This window comes from Macaca nemestrina, chromosome 11 (genome assembly GCF_043159975.1).
Source record: "Macaca nemestrina isolate mMacNem1 chromosome 11, mMacNem.hap1, whole genome shotgun sequence".
NCBI classification, from domain to species: Eukaryota; Metazoa; Chordata; class Mammalia; order Primates; family Cercopithecidae; genus Macaca; species Macaca nemestrina.
The window spans coordinates 20,639,697-20,666,584 of NC_092135.1; the positions used below are offsets into that span (position 1 = coordinate 20,639,697).

The 26,888-nt window shown below is 36.9% G+C and overlaps 1 protein-coding gene and 1 pseudogene across 10 annotated transcripts in view; both read right to left on the bottom strand.

The window, feature by feature from the left end:
• The window catches only part of LOC105492641 (zinc finger RANBP2-type containing 3), a 294,136-nt gene that overhangs the window by 239,527 nt on the left and 27,721 nt on the right, over window positions 1-26,888 (bottom strand). The gene's annotated exons all lie outside the window — the stretch shown is intronic.
• Window positions 16,660-17,565, bottom strand: LOC139357086 (large ribosomal subunit protein eL19-like; annotated as a pseudogene).

A 26,888-nucleotide genomic window follows, 5' to 3' on the forward strand; every position in this document is an offset into this window, starting at 1 on the left:
CTTGGCATCCCAAAGTGCTGGGATTACAGACATAAGCCACCATGCCTACGTTCTCTATATTTCTAATAACATATTTTACTATTTTAAACTCTTATCATATTTGCTTATGCATCATCACTTTTTAATTAGTGATTTTAAATTTAGTGTTTTTCATTTTACTTGCTGTGTAGTATGTCTTCTTCTCTGTTATGTGTAAATATACATATACATAACCAGAAATAAGGAGAAAGATGGATGGATATGTATATGTAACAAGAAAATTACCCAAAATGGAAATACAGAGGCAAAAGGTGATTAGGGGGGGAAACAAAGTCATAGTCTATACTAATTCTCTGGAGTTTTCCAAAGTCTAAGTAGTTATGCTGATTATTCTCAGTTTGCTCTCTCCTACAGAATTCTCCCTTAAAAACTAGCTTCAAATGGAGTTTGATCAATGGAGGTACCAGCTGGAGATTATACAACAGGAAGAAGGAATGGTAGAGGAAGGTCTGGTAGTAGCTGGATCCTGCCTGCGGGCCCTCTTCCTTAGCTCCAGGGCCCACTGGGCTATACTTGTTCTCTCAGGCCTAGGAATGGTCAGGACTGGTTGCTATCTATTGCCGGTTTCTTGGTAAGTAAAACTAAGTGTTGGCTCTCTTAACCTTACACTTCTGAAACAGTTTCCCACTAAAATCTTTTAAGTTGAATCATCTGAGTAAATTTCTATTTCCTGCTAAAATTGTCAAATGAAGTAGTATAAGAAAATAGAGTAGCCCAGGTGTGGTGGCTCAGGTCTGTAATTTCAGCCCTTTGGGAGGCCAAGGCTGGAGGACTGCTTAAGTCCAGGAGTTGGAGACCAGCCTGGGCAACACCAGTGAGACTCCATGTCTCCAAAAAATTATTAGCCAGGTACGATGGTATGTGCCTGTGGTTACAACTCAGGAGGCTGATGTGGGAGGAGGACTGTTTGAGCCCTCAAAGTCAAGGTTGCATTGAGCCATGACCATGCCACCACACTCCAACCTGAGTGACAAATGAGACCCTGTCTCAAAAAACAAAAAAAGAAAAAAGAGTGTTAACAGTTCAGTCTGGAAACACACACACACATATACACACATAAAACAAACACACACACTTATTTATTGCTTATTAGAATTTGTTTTCTTTTTGATAAATTACCTAAAATAGAACTATTTCGATAGTGTCTATGCTTAAAAATATACATATATACACACACACACAAATATACATACATACATTGAATGTATATATAATGAAAAGCAAAGCACATTTAATATTTTTACTAAATGTTACTGAAGTATTAAAAACACAGAAATTATGCAAATCTCAAGTATATGGCTTAAGAAAATTCAGAATTTTTCATAAAGAGAACATACCCACGTAAATAGCACAAAGTTAAAGAAACAATATTATCAACACCCCCCAAAGCCTCTCTTGTGGCCTATCCTTTCACGATACCCACACCTCCACCGAATGCTGGCCACTGACTGACATTGAACACCACAGATTAATATGTTATTTATATTTCATATAAGTGGTTATGCATAAATTAGTATCTTATATAACTCTTATGTAAATGGACAAATACACTTCATGTATGTATGTACAATTAATATGTCTTTCATGGCTGGTTTCTTTCACTCAACACTATGTTTGAAAAATTCAAACAGTTGTTATGGTAGCTATAAATTTGTTCATTCTCATTGTTTTAAGTTTTCCATTATGTGAATATACCATGATTATCTCCCATTATAGGGTGGATAGACAGCTGAAGTTAACTATTATGAATAAGGCTGCTATTTTTAACTATTATGAATAGGGCTGCTATTACCTTATTATATATATAAACATATATGTGTTATATATGTTTGTATGTACTTAATACATGTTTATGTATACAGGTTACGTGTATATGTATATTTTATGTTACGTATGTATATATGTAAACATATATGTGTATATATACTTATATATGTTATATATACTTATATACCTACAGCAAGGATTACTAGCTCTCAGAAAACACGTATGTTCAGTGTAGACACTGCCAAACAGTTTTCCAAAGTAGTTGTGCCAATTTACCCTTCTAACAATAGTATAAGACAGTTAACATTGTTTCATATCCTTGCTGGTATTGTCTTTTTTTTTTTATGCAGTCATTCCGGTGGGTATGTATGTAGTGGCATTCCAGTTTTGTTCTTATATATGCATATCTCCAACAGAAATTTATATATGTTCACCAATGCAACTTAACATTATTCCGAAATTCACTGGCTAGAGAATTGTAGAAGGGTACTTTCAGATCAAGAGTCTGATAAAGTGGAAGGTTTATCTACAATGAAAACAGCAGTTAAGTTCATCTGTTTAAAAAGTACACCTATTGGCCGGGCGCAGTGGCTCATGCCTGTAATCCCAGCACTTTGTGAGGCTGAGGCAGGCAGATTACTTGATGTCCAGAGTTCAAGACCAGCCTGGCCAACATGGTGAAAACCCATCTCTACAAAAATACAAAAATTAGCTGGACATGATGGTGGGTGCCTGTAACTCCAGCTACTCAGAAGGCTGAGGCGGGAGAATCACTTGAACCCAGGAGGTGGAGGTTGCAGTGAGCCGAGATTGTGCCACTGCACTCCAGCCTGGGCGAGAGAGTGAGAATCTGTCTCCAAAAAAAGAAAAAAAAAAAAGGGCACCTATTGATACATGCATGCATAACACTTTCAGACATGGACAGCCAAGTCTCTACAGACACTCTTACAGGACCCACTCTGCTTGAAGAGGGCACAAAACAATAATGTTAATCTACAGATCAAATTAATACAGAATGCCAAGATATGGTTTCTCATAAATTAGATAAATCAGGCAGTATGCAATTAACTCGTAAATTTTTGTGACTTACCTCTTTTGGCTTTTTTATTTTCTTATACTTAGGATTCATTCATACTTTCACTTAATTACCCTTACCTTGTTAGGTTGAGATGATACACAAGGAAATTTATGCCCTTAAAATAATTTAACAAAGAATCTTCTTATAGGGAAACCACCAGGTATTTCAAAATTTTTGTTTACTGATGCAAAAATTCAATCTACAGTCAGCCAAATAATTGAGGATTATAAGACAACAAAAGGAGCACACCTAAATGGGTAATGTAACAGAAAACTTCAATTTTAGGAGAGAAAAGAAAACAATGAAAGAAATTAGGTTGTCATCAAGTGATACTTTTAAAGAATAAAAATTACTATGAAATCTTCTCTTATCGTTTTTGCAAATGCCTTAAATACCACAAAGTCTTTTCTGCCCCAGATAGACAATTAAAACAAATTGCTCTGCCAGGATTTCCAGAAAAAATAAAATTCACTTTATTTCAGAACAATATCCATACAAAGAGTATGAACTAATGAGAAAGGCAAAAAAGAAAATGTACAATGCTAAGCCAAATAATTTCATTCAATCACAGGCTTCTTACATCTCCTGAATAAGTACATGACAAGTAGCAAATGTTCTTGTTCAACTGTATACTAAAAATTTCATGTATTAATACATTTGTCAACTATTTTTAACCATTTATATTCACAAACATACATATTCAGAAATAAATATATCACATACACACTCATTAATAAAAAATTAGGTAATGTATCTAACACTAAGCTTGATGGAGCAGAGATTCAAAGATTTAATGCATGGTTATTTCATATCTATGAAAAAACTGGGAGAAACCTAAAAATCTCAAATGGCAAAACAAAAATATAGTTTACCAAAATACTAAATATTTCAAAAACCTGGCGGGGTTTTTAAATATTTAATAAATATTAATAAAATTAATTAATTAATTTAATTTAAATATTTAATAAATATTTTAAGTATTACAGTGGCTCACACCTGTAATCCCAGCACTTTGGGAGGTCAAAGTGGGCAGATCACTTCAGATTAGGAGTTGGAGATCAGCCTGGCCAATATGGTGAAACCCCGCCTCTACCAAAAATATAAAAAATTTGGGCAGCTTTGAAAAGAGCAGTGGTTCTCCCAGCATGGAGGCTGAGATCTGAGAACGGACAGACTGCCTGCTCAAGTGGGTCCCTGACCCCTGAGTAGCCTAACTGGGAGACATCCCCCACTAGGTGCAGACCGACACCTCACACCTCACACCTCACACGGCTGGGTACACCCCTGAGACGAAGCTTCCAGAGCAAGAATCAGACAGCAATACTCGCTGTTCAGCAATATTCTATCTTCTGCAGCCTCCACTGCTGATACCCAGGCAAACAGGGTCTGGAGTGGACCTCAAGCAAACTCCAACAGACCCGCAGCTGAGGGTCCTGACTGTCAGAAGGAAAACGAACAAACAGAAAGGACACCCACACCAAAACCCCATCAGTACGTCACCATCATCAAAGACCAAAGGCAGATAAAACCACAAAGATGGGGGGAAAGCAGTGCAGAAAGGCTGGAACTTCAAAAAATCAGAGTGCATCTCACCCTCCAAAGGAACGCAGCTCATCGCCAGCACTGGAACAAAGCTGGACGGAGAATGACTTTGACGAGTTGAGAGAAGAAGGCTTCAGTCGATCAAACTTCTCAGGGCTAAAGGAGGAACTACGTACCCAGCACAAAGAAAGTAAAAACCTTGAAAAAATAATGGATGAATGGATAATTAGAATAATCAATGCAGAGAAGACATTGAAAGAACTGATAGAGATGAAAACCATGACACGAGAACTACGTGACAAATGCACAAGCTTCAATAACCAACTCGATCAACTGGAAGAAAGAGTATCAGTGATTGAAGATCAAATGAATGAAATGAAGCAAAAAGAGAAGTGTAGAGAAAAAAGAGTGAAAAGAAATGAACAAAGCCTCCAAGAAATATGGGATTATGTGAAAAGACCAAATCTACGTCTGATTGGTGTGCCTCAAACTAACGGGGAAAATGGAACCAAGTTGGAAAACACTCTGCAGGATATCACCCAGGAGAACTTCCCCAACCTAGTAAGGCAGGCCAACATTCAAATTCAGGAAATACAGAGAATGCCACAAAGATACTCCTCGAGAAGAGCAACTCCAAGACACATAATTGTCAGATTCACCAAAGTTGAAATGAAGGAAAAAATGTTAAGGGCAGCTAGAGAGGAAGGTTGGGTTACCCACAAAGGGAAGCAGATCAGACTAACAGCAGATCTCTCAGCAGAAACTCTACAAGCCAGAAGAGAGTGGGGGCCAATATTCAACATTCTCAAAGAAAAGAATTTTCAACCCAGAATTTCATATCCAGCCACATTAAGTTTCATAAGGGAAGGAGAAATAAAATCCTTTACAGACAAGCAAATGCTTAGAGATTTTGTCACCACCAGGCCTACCCCACAAGAGATCCTGAAGGAAGCACTAAACATGGAAAGGAACAACAGGTACCAGCCATCGCAAAAACGTGCCAAAATGTAAAGATCATTGATGCTAGGAAGAAACTGCATCAACTAAAGAGCAAAACAACCAGCTAATATCATAATGACAGGATCAAGTTCACACATAACAATATTAACCTTAAATGTAAATGGACTAAATGGTCCAATTAAAAGACACAGACTGGCAAATTGGATAGAGTCAAAAACCATCAGTTTGCTGTATTCAGGAGACCCATCTCACATGCAGAGACACACATAGGCTCAAAATAAAGAGATGGAGGAAGATCTACCAAGCAAATGGAAAGCAAAAAAAAGCAGGGGTTGCAATCCTAGTCTCTGATAAAACAGACTTTAAACCATCAAAGATCAAAAGAGACAAAGAAGGTCATTACATAATGGTAAAGGGATCAATTCATCAGGAAGAGATAACTATCCTAAATATATATGCACCTAATACAGGAGCACCCAGATTCATAAAGCAAGTCCTTAGAGACTTACAAAGAGACTTAGACTCCCATACAATAATAATGGGAGACTTTAACACCCCACTGTCAACATAAGACAGATCAACAAGACAGAAAGTTAACAAGGATATCCAGGAATTGAACTCAACTCTGCACCATGCAGACCTAATAGACATCTACAGAACTCTCCACCCCCAATCAACAGAATATACATTCTTCTCAGCACCACATCGAACTTATTCCAAACTTGAAAACATAGTTCGAAGTAAAGCACTACTCAGCAAATGTACAAGAACAGAAATTATAACAAACTGTCTCTCAGACCACAGTGCAATCAAACTAGAACTCAGGACTAAGAAACTCAATCAAAACCGCTCAACTACATGTAAACTGAACAACCAGCTCCTGAATGACTACTGGGTACATAATACAATGAAGGCAGAAATAAAGATGTTATTTGAAACCAATCAGAACTAAGATACAACATACCAGAATCTCTGGGACACATTTAAAGCAGTGTGTAGAGGGAAATTTATAGCACTAAATGCCCATAAGAGAAAGCAGGAAAGATGTAAAACTGACACCCTAACATCACAATTAAAAGAACTAGAGAAGCAAGAGCAAACATATTCAAAAGCTCGCAGAAGGCAAGAAATAAGTAAGATCAGAGCAGAACTGAAGGAGATAGAGACACAAAAAAACCCTCCAAAATTCAATGAATCCAGGAGAAGGTTTTTTGAAAAGATCAACAAAATTGATAGACCGCTAGCAAGACTAATAAAGAAGAAAAGACAGAAGGATCAAATAGACGCAATAAAAAATGATAAAGGGAATATCACCACCGACCCCACAGAAATACAAACTACCATCAGAGAATACCATAAACACCTCTATGCAAATAAACTAGAAAACCTAGAAGAAATGGATAATTTCCTGGACACTTACACTCTCCCAAGACTAAATCAGGAAGAAGCTGAATCCTTAAATAGAACAATAGCAGGCTCTGAAATCGAGGTAATAATTAATAGCCTACCAACCAAAAAAAGTCCAGGACCAGACGGTTTCACAGCCAAATTCTACCAGAGGTACAAGGAGGAGCTGGTACCATTCCTTCTGAAACTATTCCAACGTATAGAGAAAGAGGGAATCCTCCCTAACTCATTTCATGAGGCCAACATCATCCTGATACCAAAGCCTGGCAGAGACATAACAAAAAAAGAGAATTTTAGACCAATATCCCTGATGAACATCGATGCAAAAAATCTCAATAAAATACTGGCAAACCGAATCCAGCAGCACATCAAAAAACTTATCCACCATGATCAAGTGGGCTTCATCCCTGAGATGCAAGGCTGGTTCAACATACGCAAATCAATAAACATAATCCAGCATATGAACCAGAACCAAAAACAAAAACCACATGAGTATCTCAAGATGCAGAAAAGGCCTTTGACAAAAATTCAACAGCCCTTCATGTTAAAAACTCTCAATAAATTCGGTATTGATGGAACGTATCTCCAAATAATAAGAGCTATTTATGACAAACCCACAGCCAATATCATACTGAATGGGCAAAAACTGGAAGCATTCCCTTTGAAAACTGGCACAAGACAGGGATGCCCTCTCTCACAACTCCTATTCAACATAGCCTTGGAAGTTCTGGCCAGGGCAATCAGGCAAGAGAAAGAAATAAAGAGTATTCAGTTAGGAAAAGAAGAAGTCAAATTGTCCCTATTTGCAGATGACATGATTGTATATTTAGAAAACCCCATCGTCTCAGACCAAAATCTCCTTAAGCTGGTAAGTAACTTCAGCAAAGTCTCAGGATACAGAATCGATGTGCAAAAATCACAAGCATTCTTATACACCAGTAACAGACAAACAGAGAGCCAAATCATGAATGAACTCCCATTCACAGTAGCTTCAAAGAGAATAAAATACCTAGGAATCCAACTTACAAGGGATGTTATTGGGGACCGTGCTGGGGGTGGGGGTGGAGAATGAACAGACACAAAAGACAAACAGAGAAGACGGCGGCCGCCCTCAGAGCCTCCGCCTCACTTTATTTATACTCCATAAACCCCACGTCAGCAGAAAGAACACAATGCAAAACAAATTTTCTTTACCCAGATGTAACCTTCTGCTTAGTTCCTTGTCTCTATGCTCTTCCTTATTTGTCCGCCTTCTTGGCGCCTACGGGAGTTCATTAAAAGTTCAATTGGAGATACTGTCCTTGAGCCCTATCTATTCTTAGCATTCTGTTTTCAAGGGCCCCTGCAGGATGTAAAGGACCTCTTCAAGGAGAACTACAAACCACTGCTCAGTGAAATAAAAGAGGACACAAACAAATGGAAGAACATACCATGCTCATGGATAGGAAGAATCAATATTGTGAAAATGGCCATAATGCCCAAGGTAATTTATAGATTCAATGCCATCCTCATTAAGCTACCAATGACTTTCTTCACAGAATTGGAAAAAACTGCTTTAAAGTTCATATGGAACCAAAAAAGAGCCTGCATTACCAAGACAGTCCTAACCCAAAAGAACAAAGCTGAAGGCATCACGCTACCTGACTTCAAACTATACTACAAGGCTACAGTAACCAAAACAGCATGGTACTGGTACCAAAACAGAGATTTAGACCAATGGAACAGAACAGAGCCCTCAGAAATAATACCACACATCTACAACCATCTGATCTTTGACAAACCTGACAAAAACAAGAAATGGGGAAAGGATTCCCTATTTAATAAATGGTACTGAGAAAATTGGCTAGCCATAAGTAGAAAGCTGAAACTGGATCCTTTCCTTACTCCTTATATGAAAATTAATTCAAGATGGATTAGAGACATAAATGTTAGACCTAAAACCATAAAAACCCTAGAGGAAAACCTAGGTAATACCATTCAGGACATAGGCATGGGCAAGGACTTCATGTCTAAAACACCAAAAGCAATGACAGCAAAAGCCAAAACTGACAAATGGGATCTAATTAAACTAAAGAGCTTCTGTACAGCAAAAGACACTACCATCAGAGTGAACAGGCAACCTACACAATGGGAGAAAATTTTTGCAATCTACTCATCTGACAAAGGGCTAATGTCCAGAACCTACAAAGAACTCAAACAAATTTACAAGAAAAAAACAAATAACCCCATCATAAAGTGGGCAAAGGATATGAACAGACACTTCTCAAAAGACGACATTCATACAGCCAACAGACACATGAAAAAATGCTCATCATCACTAGCCATCAGGGAAATGCAAATCAAAACCACTGTGAGACACCATCTCACACCAGTTAGAATGGCAATCATTAAAAAATCAGGAAACAACAGGTATTGGAGAGGATGTGGAGAAATAGGAAAACTTTTACACTGTTGGTGGGACTGTAAACTAGTTCAACCATTGTGGAAGACAGTGTGGCGATTCCTCAAGGATCTAGAACTAGAAATACCATTTGACCCAGCCATCCCATTACTGGGTATATACCCAAAGGATTATAAACCATGCTGCTATAAAGACACATGCACACGTATGTTTATTGCGGCACTATTCACAATAGCAAAGACTTGGAATCAACCCAAATGTCCATCAGTGACAGACTGGATTAAGAAAATGTGGCACATATACACTATGGAATACTATGCAGCCATAAAAAAGGATGAGTTTGTGCCCTTTGTAGGGACATAGATGCAGCTGGAAACCATCATTCTCAGCAAACTATCATAAGAACAGAAAACCAAACACCGCATGTTCTCCGTCATAGGTGGGAATTCAACAATTAGATCAGTTGGACACAGGAAGAGGAACATCACACACCGGAGCCTATTATGGGGAGGGGGTAGGGGGGAGGGATAGCATTAGGAGATATACCTAATGTAAATGACGAGTTAATGGGTGCAGCACACCAACATGGCACATGTATACATATGTAACAAACCTGCACGTTGTGCACATGTACCCTAGAACTTAAAGTATAATAATAAAAAAAAATTTTTTAATATATATATATATAAATTAGCCAGGCGAGGTGGTGGGCACCTGTAAATCCCAGCTACTCACGAGGGAGAGGTGGGAGGATCACTTGAACCTGGGAGGCAGAGGTTGCAGTGAGCCAAGACTGCGCCACCGCACTCCAGCCTGGACAACAGAGTAAGACTGTCTCAATAAAATAAAAATAAATTAAAAAATAAATATACTTTAAAAACCCCAATAACTGAAGGAGTATACCTAGAAAGAACACTTCAGGCTATACATCTCAGAGAAACAAAACAAAACAAACATAACATGACATGACATAACATAACATAACAGCCAAACAGAGTTTCAAAGTAGGAGGAATAGCTGTGTTGCAAAGTCAAGAATCCCTTCTTAGCAGCAACGCAGGATGATATGTCCACTGTCTATTGCTGGGGCCAGTCTGGGTAGAGGAGAAGAAAAGCAGGCAAGGCTCAACAACAAATGCTGAATGTAGGAAGTAGTCACATTAAGGCAGGGGAATGTATGAGAGACTTTGCCTTGCTAGCCATCTTTCTTTTGATTCAGAAGATACAGGCATACCTCCAAGATATTGTGAGTTCAGCCCAAAATGAGATAGATTATTATAATAATTATTATAGCAGTCACTATTTACAGTGTCTGCTCCCCTAGAGGCACTGTACAGGGTGCTGTCATAAACATGGCATTTAATCTTTATAGTTGGTCACAATACTGTCAGACTGATACAGGCATACCTTGGAGATATTGTGGGTTTCATTCCAGATCACCTCAATAAAGCTAATGTCATAAAAAGGTGAGTCACACAGACTTGTTTCCCAGTGTATATTAAAGCTCTGTTTACACCATAATGTAGCCTATTAAGTATGCAATAGCATGTCTAAAACAATGTACATATCTTAGTTTTAAAACATTGCTAAAAAATGGTAATGAACATGTGATTGTTTAGAGAGTTGTAATCTTTTTGGATTACATTTTCTTCTTACATCTCCTTAGACGTGAATAAATAAATGACAAATAAGAAACATTCTTGTTCAACTGTATACTAAAAATTTCATGTATTAATATATTTATCAATTATTAACCATGTATATTCACAAATACACATATCCAGAGATAAATATGGAGAGTGAAGGGTTTTACCTCAATGTTTGTTGATGGCTGCTGACTAATCGAGGTGGTGGTTGCTGAAGGGTGTGACAGCTGTGGCAATTTCTTGAAAATAAGGCAACAATGACTTATGCCACATCAATTGACTCTTTCTTTCATGAAAGATTTCTCAAAGCATGCACTGCTGTTTGAAAGCATTTTAGTAACAGAAGTTCTTTCAAAATTGAAATAATACTCTCCAACCTGCTGATGCTTTATCTACTCGGTATACGTTTTATTCTAAATCTTTTGTTGTCATTTCAACAATGCTCACAGCATCTTCACCAGGAGTAGATTCCATCTCAAGAAACCACTTTCTTTGTTCATCCATAGGAAGCAATTCCTCATCCATTCAAGTTTTAATGTGAGATTGCAACAATTTAGTCACATCTTCAGGCTCCACTTCTAATTCTAATTCTCTTGCTATTTCCACATCTGCAGTTACTTTCTCCACTGAAGTCTTTTTTTTTTTTTTTTCCAATATAAGAGGAATCTTGCTCTGTTGAGCAGGTTAGCGTGCAGTGGTGTGATCTCAGTGGGTTCAAGCAATTCTCCTGCCTCAGCCTTCTGAGTAGCTGGGATCACAGGTGGTTGCCATCATGCCTGGCTAATTTTTGTATTTTTAGTAGAGATGGGGTTTTGCCATGTTGACCAGGCTGGTCTCAAAACTCCTGACCTCAGGTGATCCACCCGCTTGGCCTCCCAAAGTGCTGGGATTACAGGCAAGCCACTGCACCCAGCCCCCTCTACTGAAATCTTGAACCCCTCCAAGTAATCCATGAGGATTGGAATCAACTTCTTCCAAATTCCTATTGATTTGACATTTTAACCTCCTCCTATGAATCATGAATGTCCTTAATGGCACCTAGAATAATCCTTTCCGGAATGTTTTCAATTTACTCTGTCCAGTTCCATCAGAGGAATAATTATCTTTGGCAACTACAGCCTTACAAAATGTATTTCTTAAATATTAAGACCTAAAAGTCAAAATTACTCCCTGATACATGGGCTACAGAATGGATGCTGTGTTACCAGGCACGAAAACAACATTCATCTTGTACGTCTGCAATAGAGCTCTTGGGTGACCAGGTCCATTGTCAATGAGTTATAATATTTTGAAAGGAATATTTTTTCTGAGCAGTAGGTCTCAATGGTAGACTTAAAATATTCAGTAAACCACGCTACAAAGAGATGTACTGTCATCCAGGCTTTGTTGTTCTATTTATAGAACACAGGCAGAGTAGATTTAGGATAAATCTGAAGTGTCCTAGGATATTCAGATGGTCAATGGGCACTGGCTTCACCTTAATGTCACCAGCTGCATTAGCCCCTAACAAGAAAACCTATCTTTTAAAGCTTTTAAGCCAGGCATTGACTTCTCTCTAACTATGAAAGTTTTAGATGGTATCTTCATCCAATAGAAGTCTGTTTCATCTACATTCAAAATCTGTTATTTAGTGTAGTCACTTTCATCAATGATCTTAGCTAGATCTGAGTAACCTGCTGCAGCTTCTACATCAGCACCTGCTGCTTCACCTTGCACATTTATGTTATGAAGATGGCATTTTTCCTTAATCCTCATGAACCAAACTCTTTAGCTCCAAATTTTTCTTCTGCAGTTTTCTCACCTCTCAGCCTTCATAAAACTGAAAAGAGTTAGGGCCTTGCTCTGGATTAGGCTTTGCTATAAGGCAATGTTGTGACTGGTTTGATATTCTATACACACCACTGAAACTTTCTCCACATCTGTAATAAGGCTGTTTCGCTTTCTTATCTCTCATTTATTTATTGGAGGAGCACATTTCATTTCCCTCAAGAACTTTTCCTTTGTAATCCACAACTTGGGCTAACTGGCACAGGAGGCCTAGCTTTCAGCCTATATCCACTTCGACCTGCCTTCCTCACTAAGCATGATCATTTCTAGCTTTTGATTTAAAGTGAGAGATGTATGATCCTTCCTTCTACTTGAACACTTACAGCCCACTGCAGGGTTATTAACTGACCTAATTTCAATATTGTTTTGTCTTAGGGAATATAGAGGCCTGTGGAGAGGAAACGACAGAGGAAGAGCCAGTCAGTGGAGCAGTTAGAACACACACAATATTTATCCATTAGGTTCACCATCTTATATGAATTGGTATCATTCATGGCACCCCAAAACAATTATAATAGTAAACTCAAAGATCACTAATTACTGATCACCATAAATAATGAAATGGTTTGAAATATTGAGAATTACCAAAATATGACACACAGACACAAACCTAACACTCGCTGTTAGAAAAATGGTTCCAAAAGATGTGCTCAATGCAGATACCACAAACCTTCAACTTGTAAAAACCACAATATATGCAAAGCACAATAAAGCAAATTATAATGAAACAAAGTATGCTATATAATCAAATATAGCATACTATATGATTATACTATATAATCAATAAAGCAAATTATAATGAAACAAATTATGCTATAGTATATTAGCATACTATAGCATACTATAGCATACTATTAGCAAACAAATTAGCATACTATATTTGATTATACTGTATAGCATATATATTTGATTATACTATATAGTATACTATATTTGATTATACTATATAGCACAATTTGTAAAAACCACAATATATGCAAAGCACAATTTGTAAAAACCACAATATATGCAAAGCACAATTTGTAAAAAACACAATATATACAAAGCACGATAAAGCAAATCATAATAAAACAAAGTACGCTATATAATCAAATATAGCATATTATATTTGATTATACTATATAGCATATATATTTGATTATTCTATATAGCATAATAAAACAAAGTATGCTATATAATCAAAAGAAATCAATTACATACAAAAATAGTGTCATAGCAAAAGAAATCAATTACATACAAAAACAGTGTCATAAGGAGAATAGGTGTTAGTCTATAACATTGCTCTAGCCCTCCAAGATGACTTTTGCAAACAGTATGCGCAGGAAAAAATGTTCCTCATTGTATGATGAGCAGTCATTCTTAAAAAAGGAATTCTACAAATAAAATGAAGGAAAGAAAAAAATCAAATGGAAACACACAAGAAAAAGTTATGAAGCAGATGAAAATTATAGTCAACTATATTGCCACAAGTATAAACTTAAAGAAGCAATCACCTCTATAACACAGAAAACATAAAGAGAAGATGCAGGAGCTCAGGGGCGCTATGGTCAAAAACATGAAGAAATAAAATGTGAATTTACAGGTCAGAGAAATAATAAAATACATAAATAAACAAAACTGAAATGAAGGTCAAATGGAAGCAGAAGACAGAACAGGTACTACTAAAACAGGAAAGTACACACAGAATAGGATTGAAAAGGATATTTTCAAAAAGAATTTAAACAAAAAAAAGGGGGGGTTATGGAGAAAAAAAAAATTAAGAAGGGAAACGAGAAAAAAACCAGTGATATAAATAGGCCAAGACAAATTAAGAAATACAAGCATATTTGAAGTCTTCAAAGAAGCAAGCCAAAATGAAAAAAGTAAAAAACTGTTCTCAATATAATAGTTCCCAGAAATAGAAGAAAAATGTAAACTAGAAAATAAAAGAATATGGCACATCCAAGAAAAAGAGAAACATAAAGGTCAATGCCAAGACATATTCTAGTACTGGACTGCAAAAAATGGGTAGTGAGGTAAAAAACTGATCACTTCCAAGTAGAAAAAATTTCAGCGAGCCCTCAGACTAGTCTACAGCAAACAGTGAGCGCTTCCTACAAAAGGAAATAAAGTGGGTCTGAGGAATTTCTTACCTAACAGATGCGTAATTATAAAGTGAGAGAAAGGATAGTTTTAGAATACAAGAGAGAAAATATTTGCAAAATGTCTATCTGATGAGAAATTAATAGGCAGAATATCTAAGAAACTTATAGCAAAAAAAAAAAAAAAAAACTCCAATGAAAAAATGGACAAAAGATCTAAACAGACAATTCTCAAGGAAGATATATAAACTGCCAACAGGTATATAAAAATGTTACACATCACTAATCATCAGAGAAAAGCAAATCAAAACCACAATGAGATATAATCTCACCGCAGTTAAAATCGCTTTTATCAAAAAAATTGAGAATAAGGGATGTTGGTAAAGATGTAGAGAAAGGGGAATCCTTGCACTCTGTTGGTAGGAATGTAAATCAGGACAGCTGCTATGGAAACCAATATGGAGGTTCCTCAAGAAACTAAAAATACAAATATCAATGATCCAGCAATTCCACTACTGGGTATATATCCAAAAAAAAAAAGAAATCAAGAGGTATCTGCACTCTTATGTTACTGTAGCAATGTTCTCAATAGCCAAAATGTGTAATCAACTTAAAATGACCATGAGTAGATGAATGGAAAAAGAAAATGTGATACACACACACACACACACACACACACACACACACACACAAAATGTATATTATTCAGCCACAAACAAGAATAAAATCCTCTCATCTGCAGCAACATGGATGGAACTGGAGGTCATGATGCTAAGTGAAATAAGCCAAGCACAGAAAGACAAATATCACATGTTCGCACTCATATGTGGGAGCTCAAAAAGCGAATCTCACAAAGGTACAGAGTACCTTAGTGGCTACTAGTGGTTGGGAAGGGGAGGATGAAGAGATTGATTAATGGGTACAAATATACAGTTAGAAGAAATAAGACCTAACGTTTGGTAGATCAGTAGGCTGACTATAGTTAGCATTCATCTATTGTACATTTCAAAATAGCTAGAAGAGAAAAATTTGAATGTTCCTAACATAAAGAAAAAATAAATATTTAAGGTGATGGATATCCCAATTACCCCAATTTGAACTTTCCACATTATATGAATATATCAAATTATCACATGTATTCCAAAAATATATAAATCTCTTAAGTTATCAAAAAAGAAGGAAACAAAGAAGGAAATACATAAATAAAGTACAAGAAATTAGGGAACAGACTTCACATTACTTCTTTTGTTTGAGACAGAATCTCACTCTGTTGCCCAGGCTGGAGTGCAGTGATGCGATCTCGGCTCACTGCAACCTCTGCCTCCCAGGTTCAAGCAATTCTCTCCTGCCTCAGCCTCCTGCGTAGCTGGGACTACAGGCACACACCACCATGCTGACTAATTTTTTGTATATTTAGTAGAGACGAGGTCTTACCATGTTAGCCAGGCTGGTCTTGAACTCCTGATCTCAGGTGATCCACCTGCCTTGGCCTCCCAAAGTACTGGGATTACAGGAGTTGGCCACCACACCTGGCCTCACATTACTTATTTACTTATTTAGGTATTTATTCATTCATTCATTCATTCATTCAAGACAGGGTCTCGTTATGCTGCCTAGGCAAGTCTTGAACTCCTGGGCTCAAGTGACTCTCCCGCCTCAGCCTCCCAAAATGATGGGATTATAGGCATGAGTCACTGTTAACAGACCTAGGTCTTTTTAAAAAAACTTTGATAACTTCAACCAAAGGACACTGTGCAGAAACAGAAGGGACCGAGGGAAGCAATGAAAATACTTAACTATTTAAATAATCTGGTTTACAGAGGACAACGTAAGTTATAAATAATCACAACACAGAAATTGAAGGTAAAGAGGAACAAAGGCAAAGTTTAAAGTTGGTAAAGAAAATAACGTATTTCTTTTTTTTTTTTTTTTTTTGCAGAAAAAGGCTTGTTTTATTTTAATGGCTGATCTATGTAATCACGGAGGCCAGTATGTACAGACAAAGGGGGAGCTTTTATTTCTTGGTCTCTTCCTCCTTGGACTAAGTCTTGATGATCTCTTCCTTCTTGGCCTGGAGGCGCTCTTCAGGCGCTTGCGTGCTTCCTTGGTCTTAGACCTGGGGCCTCAGCCTGGTCAGCCAGGAGCTTCTTGTGGGCCTTGTCTGCCTTTAGCTTGTGGATGTGTTCCATGAGAATACGCTTGTTTTTGAACACATTCCCCTTCACCTTCAGGTACAGGTTGTGATACATGTGGCGATCAATCTTCTCAGACTCACGGTATCTTCTGAGCAGCCGGCGCAGAATCCTCATTCTCCTCATCCACGTGACCTTCTCTGGCATTCCGGCATTGGCTGTACCCTTCCGATTACCTATGCCCATGTGCCTGGCTTCCGGCGGGCCAAGGTATTTGTCCTGCATCGCGTTCGGGAATGGACAGTCACAGGCTTGCGGATGACCAGCCCATCTTTGATCAGCTTTCGGATCTGCTGACGGGAGTTGGCATTGGCGATTTCAATGGTCTCACTGGGGTCTAACCAGACCTGCTTGCCACAGCGGAGGACACTAGAGGCGAGCCTCTTCTGAAGCCTGAGCATACTCATGGCTGCAGCCCCAGCAGCGAAAGGAAAGCGTATTTTTTTTTTTACTTATTTTTTTTGAGACAGAGTCTTGCTCTGTTACCCAGGCTGGAACGCAGTGGCACGATCTTGGCTCACTGCAACTTCCACCTCCTAGGTTCATGGGATTCTCCTGCCTCAGCCTCCCGAGTAGCTGGGATTACAGTAATATGCCACCATGCCCGGCTTTTTTTTTTTTTTTTTTTTTTTGAGACATAGTCTCGCTCTGTCGCCCAGGTTGGAATGCAGTGGCGCAATCTTCGCTCACTGCAACCTCCACCTCCCTGGTTCAAGCAATTCCCCTGCCTCAGCAGCCCGAGTAGCTGGGATTACAGGTGCACGCCACCAGGCCCGGATAATTTTTTTTGTATTTTTAGAGATGGGGTGTCACTGTGTTAGCCAGGGTGGTCTCGATCTCCTGACCTCGTGATCCGCGCACCTCGGCCTCCCAAATTGCTAGGATTACAGGCATGAGCCACCACGCCCAGCCATGTATTTTTATAAATGAAAAGTGCAAGTATTATTAAAGATATAAAGGTGAACATCAAAAAAATAATTTAACCAATCGATATCATGTGCTCAGAAAGGACAGAGAGGGAGAAAAAGGCAATATACCAATGTCATTGCATATAACTGGGAGTAAGAAAACAATAAGCAATAAAATAGAGAACCAACTATATCACACAAAACATTAGTTATAAAGATAACCAATGGATTCCAAACCAAACCTTTATATTACTAATGGTGTATACTAAACGAAAACAGGAAAACATGGATTATATAATGACATATTTAATGGATCATAGAGTGATCATATAAAAACATATTTTTAGGCAACAGAAACCATAGCAAATACTATGATAATTGCATAAAGACTACATATAACTCTAATATCGATGAATGAAAGTGAGTTTAACACTGTTACTTAAGAGCAAAGACAAACTAAGTAACAAAGTGAAACCTAACCTTGTAACATAAAAATTCATCTAAAGGTTTCAAAAATGTTGAAAATAAGAAGATGGTTAAAGGCATGCTAGGAAAGCATGGACAGAATGAAACGGTTGTTGGGATACTAATTAGAGATCACATTCAGAGGACGAAAGGAAAGAATTAAGTGATTTTTATAATAAGGATATTTTATTATGATAAAGAGTGTAATCCAGAATGAATGAAGATTTAACTGTAAGGTTTCTGTTCCCAGTACTATGGTGGTTTAGATATTCTAAAAATCCCTCCTTTTGCAAACACCTAGAAATGCTAAATTAGGTAAAACATTATCTTTTAAAATGTAGCACCAGTCTGAAGAAAAAGTAAAGGTAATTTACAATAGTCAATGAAAACTTACAAAGAGAAAGTCAAACACACAGTGATGAGTGATAAAAACACATGCCACATTGAAGGTGTCTATAGAAGCCACCAACAAAGAACCTTAGGACTGAAGAACCGTGCAGAGCAACAAGAATAACGCCCTAGACCTAATAGAAATAGATAGCAGAAATAAGAGTCCTAAATAAAGCTTGAGCCTAAGAAAGCTGGCGCTTAAATGAAAATGGAAGAAGGGTGACAACAGAAAAAGAGATTCAGTGGCAAAAGGAAACAAACAGGAAATAGATTTAGACATATGTGGTCAATCAATTTTTCACTAAAGTGCCAAGGTAATTTATGGGAATGATAGACTTTTCTACAAATGGTGCTGAAATAACTAGATACTAGTATGAAAGAAAACAGAACCTAGAACTCTTACCTCACCCCGTATTTAAAAATTGAGATCGAATCTATCTATCTATCTATCTATATATATATATATACATCAAAATAGAAAAAGGAAAACTATAAAGCTTCCGGAAGAAAACACAAGATGATTTTGTAATCCTGAGGTATGAAATGACTTGTTTGAATATAGAGAGCACTAACTATAAAAGGAAAACTTGATGAAGTTAATTTTTTTAAGTTAAAATTTTCTGTTCATTAGAATACCATATGAGAAGGAAAATCAAAAGGAGGCTACAGACTAGGGAAAATATTCACAAGATATATATCTGCCAAAAGTCTTATATCTAGAATATGAAAAGAACTTCCAATAAATAATAAAAACGCAACCCTATTAAAACAAGAGCAAAACATTACAACACTTTATAATATATCTATTATATGCTGTATATAACATATATAACTATACAAGGATGATTGGTAAGTACAGGGAAACATGTTCAACATCATTAAGAAAGTACAAAGTGAAACATAATAAGCTACCTCTCGAATAGCCATTCATTTTGAATGCCTAAAATAAAAAAGGCTAACAATATCAAATGTTGACAGAGATGTGGATCATCTAGAACTCTTATATATTGATTCATGGGAAAAAGTTGGGCAGTTTTTAAATAAAGTTAAAGCAGACTCCTCTAGCAAAAGAATTGAAAACATGTCCACAGATGGACTCATCTAAGAATGTTAAGACCATCATTATTCGTAAGAGCCCTACACCAGAGCCAACCCAAATGTCCATCACCAAGTAAATGAACAAAATAATTGTGACATATTCAGAGGTAAAACAACATAGATGAAATTGCTAAAACATTATGTTGAGTGAGAGAGGATCCACATAAACTGCATGATTCTGTTTGTAGCATGTTCCAAAACAGAGAAAACTAAGATACGATACAGTAACAAATTCATGAGTCCATCTAAATCTAGTTCCAGTTTGTTTTCTTTTGCCACTGGATCTCTGATGAATAGATGGACAGAAATAGGAAGGAGCGAAGGAATGAAGGAAGGAGGGAGGGAGGGACAGTTGGAGGGAGGGAGGGAGGGCCGGGCGCGGTGGCTCACGCCTGTAATCTGGAGAACGGCATGAACCCGGGAGGCGGAACTTGCCGAGATCAGGCCACCGCACTCCAGCCTGGGCGACAGAGCAAGACTCCATCTCAAAAAAAAAAAAAAAAAAAAGGAAGGAAGAAAGGAAAATAAAGGAAAGAAAGGAAGGAAAGGAGAGAGGAGAGGGGCAGAAGGGGGGCACTTCTTTATAATAAATGCCAATTAATAAATCATTTTACAGCCATCATGACAAAATTTGATTTGAACAGGAACCATCTATGTATGCTAAATCCAAGAGAGGGAAAATCAGAGAAGGAGCAGCATATTTGCATGGTCACAATATCTCATGTTAATTGTTACATACTAAACAACTGTGAGAAGAAAAAACAGTTAACTATGCAGTGATACTGGACCAAACTTTGGCCAGGAACTTGGCCTTGGGGCTAAGGAACTCAAAATAATACCCTGAAAAGCATATGACCTCAATCTCACTATGTACTGATGCAGGAAAGATTGCATAATCTAAATCTCATTGTGATGAAACATAAAAATAAGTTGAGGCCAGTGTCATGAAAGGGTAAGGAACTGTCCCACATTAAAGGAAACAAAAAGATATCATTAAATGCAATAAGTGATCCTGGATTAGATCTTCACACTGAACAAAAAACATGCTATAAAGGACAGTATAGGGACAACTGACAAAATATAAGTATATTAAAGTATTGTATAATAGTTAAATTCCAGCCACATGCAATGGCTCATGCCTGTAATTCTAGCACTCTGGGAGGCCAAAGCAGGAAGATCACATGGGGCCAGGAGTTCAATATCAGACTGCGCAACATAGCAGAACTCTGTCTACAAAAAAAGACATTGTGCACAGTGGTGTGCACCTGTAATACTAGCAACTTGGGAGGCTGAGGTGAGAGGATCACTTGGGTCCGGGAATACAAGGTTACAGTGAGCAATGATTGTGCCATTGTACTCCAGCCTACGTGACAGAGTAAGATCGTGTTTCTAAAAAAACAAAACTAAGAATAAAAAAAAATAAAAAGTTAAATTCTTAAATGTGGTAACTGTGCTGTGTCTATGTAAGAGAATGTCTTTATTTTAAAAAAATACATACTATACTATAGCATATTATTATTATTTTTAAAGCAAGTTTATTAGGAAAGTAAAGGAATAAAAGAATGGCTACTCCATAGGCAGAGCAGCCAGTATTGCAAATTAAAGGAACATGATGAATGCAAGCATAGGTGTATATACATGTATGTGTGTGTTTGTATAGACTGAGAGAATAATAAAGTAAATGTGGCAAAATGTTAAAAATTTGTGACTCTAAGTAAAATATACATAAAAGTTATTCTATATTTTTGTGACTTTTCTGTACATTTGAAATTACTTCAAAAAGTTGAAAAAATAGAGCAGCAAGTAACTATAAAAAATATACTTTAGTGACAGAAGTCAGATCAGTGATTTTAATGTAGGAGGATGGGATTGTTTAGAAAGAGGCCTACTTTGGATGATGGTAATGTTTTATATCTTGACGGAGGTTTTTGAAAACACAGGGGTATTCAGTGTATCAGAATCTACAAAACTGTGCACCTAAAATCCATATATTTTATTAAATTAAACTATACTTAATTTTTTAAGCTAATAAGGAAACTTAAAGCTTGGCAGGAGATGAAAATTAATGATCGAAATTCATAATAGTAAGCCTACCTAAAAATGAACTTGAGGTTTGAATTTATATTACCTGTGTGACCTGGGAAACTGCAAGCCAAGAATCTAATTTTGCAAATCCTCCATTGAAGAACTTACTCATTTACATCTCTCAAAATTTCCACAGACTGGCCAGGCGTGGTGGCTCACGCCTGTAATCCCAACTCTTTGGGAGGCTCAGGTGGGTGGATCACCTGAGATCAGGAGTTCGAGACCAGCCTAGCCAACATGACGAAACCCCATCTCTACTAAAAATATTTAAAAAATTAGCCAGGCGTGGTGGCATGCGATTGTCATCCCAGCTACTCAGAAGGCTGAGGCAGGAGAATCGCTTGAACACAGGAGGCAGAGGTTGCAGTGAGCCAAGATGGTGCCATTGCACTCCAGCCTGGGCAACAAGAGCAAACCTCTGTCTTAGAAAAACAAAAAAACAAAACCCACAGATTAAGATTATTTATTAAAACAAAATTTAAGACATCTGCAAATACACTGGGAAATAAACCATCACATACAACAATAAAAGGCAAAATTAACCTCTAAAGGACTTCAAAGAATGTAAATAAGTATGACTTACATAAATAAGTATGTTGTAAATATTTACAGAAATAAGACAGAATCAAAACATAGCAAAAAAAGACACTACCAACATAAGCAGGCAGAGCTGAATTGGACTTAAAAATACACTTTCTGAAATTAAGAACAGAAAGTTAAAAGTCCGTATTCTCCAATTTCAAGAAAAGAAAGGACTAACTGTTCTCTGGTAGTCAGCTAATCCCTAAAGTATACACAGAAATTTCACACAGTCCTTAAACACTCCTGTTTTTGAAAGTCTCCAGGCTTCTAAAGCCCAGTGCAATACCAACTCTTTGCTTTGTTTAGAAAGTCATGGCTAAGAAGCACAGTTCTCCCTTGCTTATCAAGAAAGAAATTGAGTGGTTTCTGATTTCAAGTATATTGAGTGATGGTCTCATCCTTAAGAGAATTCAATAAATTAATTAACAGTAAAAATAACATCAGTAAGCTTGAATATGGCTAAATGCAAAATATCAAAACTGCAGCACACAACAAAAAAGATAAGAGGTATACAGGACACCAAAAAAGCAATTAAGTAAATGTAAAAATAATTCGTGTTCACGGAATGAAATACTCCATATTATAAATATATCAATTATCACCAAACTGATCTATAGATGCAATAAAACTTCATTCACAATCCTAGCAAATTTTTTTGTGAAAACTGATAAATGACTTCTACAATTTACATGTAATTCAAAGAGTCAATAATAGCTGAGACAATTTTGAAAAAGAGTAAGGCTGAAAGATTTATACTATCTGATACCAGAATATTTATTATAAAGCTACAGTAAGAAGCATGAAGAAGTATGGTACTGACACAAAGACTGCAAACAGAGAAACAAAACAAAGAATCTACAACTGCACTATTCCATATGGTAGGTACTAAACATGTGACTATTTAAATTTGAATTAATTAAAATTAGTAAAATTAAAAATGCAATCATTAGTTGCACTAGTCACACTTCAAGTACTCAATAGCCATCTGCAGTGAATAGCTACTGAATTGAACAGTATACATAAAGAATATTTCCATCACAGTGGAAAGTTCCATTAGACAGCACTTACCTAGAAAGGTATACACATAAAATTACTTGATTTATGACAAAAGTAACATTACAATGCAGTAGGAAAAAGTCTTTTCAATAAATTGTGCTAGATCAAGTAGACATTCATATGTAAAAATAAACTTAAAAATAAGTAAGTGAGGCCGAGCACAGTGGCTCACACTTGTAATCCCAGTACTTTGGGAGGCCAAGGCGGGCAGATCAGTGGAGGTCAGGAGTTCGGGATGAGCCAGGCCAACATGGTAAAACTTTGTCTCTACTAAAAATACAAAAATTAGCTGGTCATGGTGGTGTGCACCTGTAATCCCAGCTACTCGGGAGACCGATGCAGGAGAATCACCTGAACTCGGGAGGCAGAGGTTGCAGTGAGCCGAGATCGCGCCACTGTACTCCAGCCTGGGAGATAGCGAGACTCTGTCTCAAAAAATAAATAAATAAATAAATAAATAAATAAGTAATCAATCCTGATGTCTACTTCATACCATATACACAAAACAATTCAAAGTAGATTGTAAATCAAATTAATGTAAAAATTAAAACAATAAAGCTTTTAGAAGAAAACACAGGAAATCTCTTCATGACCTCATAGTAGACAAAGATTTTTAAAATTTGATCAAAGAAGTGACAGCCAGACCGGGCACGGTGGCTCACACTTGTAATCCCAACACTTTGGAAGGCAGAGGCGGGTGGATCACAAGGTCAGGAGTTTGAGAGCAGCCTGGCCAACATGGTGAAACCCCGTCTCCACTAAAAATACAAAACTTAGCTGGGTGTGGTGGCAGACGTCTGTAGTCCCAGCTATTCGGGAGGCTGAGGCAGGAGAATTGCTTAAACCCATGAGGTGGAGGTTGCACTGAGCAGAGATAGGGCCACTGCACTCCAGCCTGGGAGACAGAGCAAGACTCTGTCTCAAAAAAAAAAAAAAAAAAAAAAAGTGCCAGGTATAGAACGAATACGGATAAAGATGATGTAAGATGACATTAAAATTGAGAATCTCTGCTTATCAGAAGACATCATTAAGACAAGGAAAAGGCAAAACACAACCTGAGAAAATTTACTTGCAATAAATATACCTGATAAAAGACTCATATCCAGAATATAAATCTGACAAAAGGACTCCTACAAAACAATAAGAAAAAGGCAAATAGACAATCCAGAAGAAAAACAGATTAGACATGAACAGGCACTTAACAAAAGATGTCCAAATGACTAATAAGCATATGATAAGGTATTACATTTTACTTATCATCAGAGAAATGTAAATAAAAACCGCAATATACATCACTATATACCTACCAGAATATCTAAAATGAAAATAAAGATAGGCAAAATGAAGTGTTGGTGAGGATGAGATATAAATGGAACTCTTAAACACTGTTGATACAAGAAAAAATTGGTGAAATTACATTGGAAAATGTTTAGCAGAGGTATGGGTTGAATTACATATCGCCAAAATTCATATGCTGAAGTTCAAACCCCCAGTACCTCAAAATGTGACCTTATTTGGAAATATGGTCACTGCAGACATAATTACTTAAGATGAAGTCATTAGGGTATCACCAATGTACCGAATATGACTAGTGTCCATACAAAAAAGGCAAATTTGGAACTAGAGACATAAACAGAGGGAAGATAATTTGAATAGAAATAGGAAGAAAACAGTAGCCTACAAGTCAAGAAGAGAGCCCTGGAAAAGACAATTCCTTCACAGCTCTCAAGAGGAATCAACCCTGCCAACACCTTAATTTTGGACTGCTAGCCTCCAAAACTGTGGGAAAATAAATTTCTGTTGTTTAAGCCACCTAGTTGCAGTATGCTTTTATGATAGTCCTAGCAAACTAATATAGGCATTATCTACTAAAATGGAATACACGCACACCCTATGATCCAACAATTCTTCTTCGTAGATACACATCAAAGTGTGTATATACGTTCACCAAAAGATTTGTATGAGAACATTCATATCATTACTATTTTATGAGCCCCAAACTAGAAATAACCCAAATGCTCCACAGTGGCATGAATAAATTATGGTATATTCACAAGATGGAATCTTACATGGCAATGAGAATGAACGAACTACAACCACATACAAAAACATAGATTGATCTCACAATAATGTTGAGAAAAACAAGATACAAAAGAATATACAATTACAATAATATAGTTGAACAGGCAAAGCAATCTATAATGTTAGAAGTCAGGATAGTGGTTACTTTTCGAGAGAAAGGAAGTAGTAACGATTGGAAGGGATAAGAGGGAGGTTTCTGTGATGCTGGCAATGTTCTATTTCTCGATCTTGGTGATGCTACACTGTGAAAATTCCTCAAGCTGTACATTCACAATCTGTATACCTTTGTCCATGTAAATTACATATCAGTAAAAAATAAAATAAAATAAAAAGTACTTTAAAAAAACTGAATAGGTTGGTTAAACAGCAGATTAGACCAGCTGGTTATGAATTGTATAAGAGAACTTGAAAACAGTCATAATGTAATAAACAGAAAATATATAAGAGACATTAATAGAGGCATAGGATGAAAGAAAAAGGTCAAGTATAAATCTAACTGGAATTGCAGCAGACAAAACAAATGGGGGAGAAGCAATATTTGAAGAGGGAATAGCTGAGAATCTCCTAGAATCAACAAACACAAATCCCAGATTTAAAAGGCACAATAATCCTAAATAGGATAAATAAAAAGAAAACCATACTGAATAAAGTATAGTGAAACTGCAGAACTCCAAAGACAAGAAAATCTTCAAGTCAGATGATGCACAAAGGAACAAAAATTGGACGGATTTTTTTTTTATTTAAAAAAATTTCAAACTCACAGAAAAGCAAAAAAGAATAATTCAATGAGCATACCCCGCAGATTATACCACTCACCAATGAAGACACCCACCAGAATATACTACTCACTAAATTCACACTGTTAACATTTTGGCTCATCCACTCAAAATGTTTCTGAACATAAGTCCTTCCCTTTTGGGAAAATGTAGAAAGTATAGCACTAACAATAGCACTATTGTTATTGTCTGAAAATTCTTTATCATGCATTTATTAGAAACAAGAACATTCTTCTATTCAATGACAACACCATTACCTCATCTAAGATAATCAACGTTAATCCAATAACATCATCTAAATAGAGTCCAGATGAAATTTTCCCAGTGATCTTAAAAGCATTCCCTAAAGTTTTTCTTTTTACTGATCCAGGATCTAACCAAGGCTTGTGCATTACTTTTAGATGGTATGGTTATTAGAGGTCTCTCTCAATTTAGAGACTTTCCTTGATACACTACTTCCTTTGATTTTGATGACACTGAATCCTTTGAAGAGTCCAAGTCAGTTGG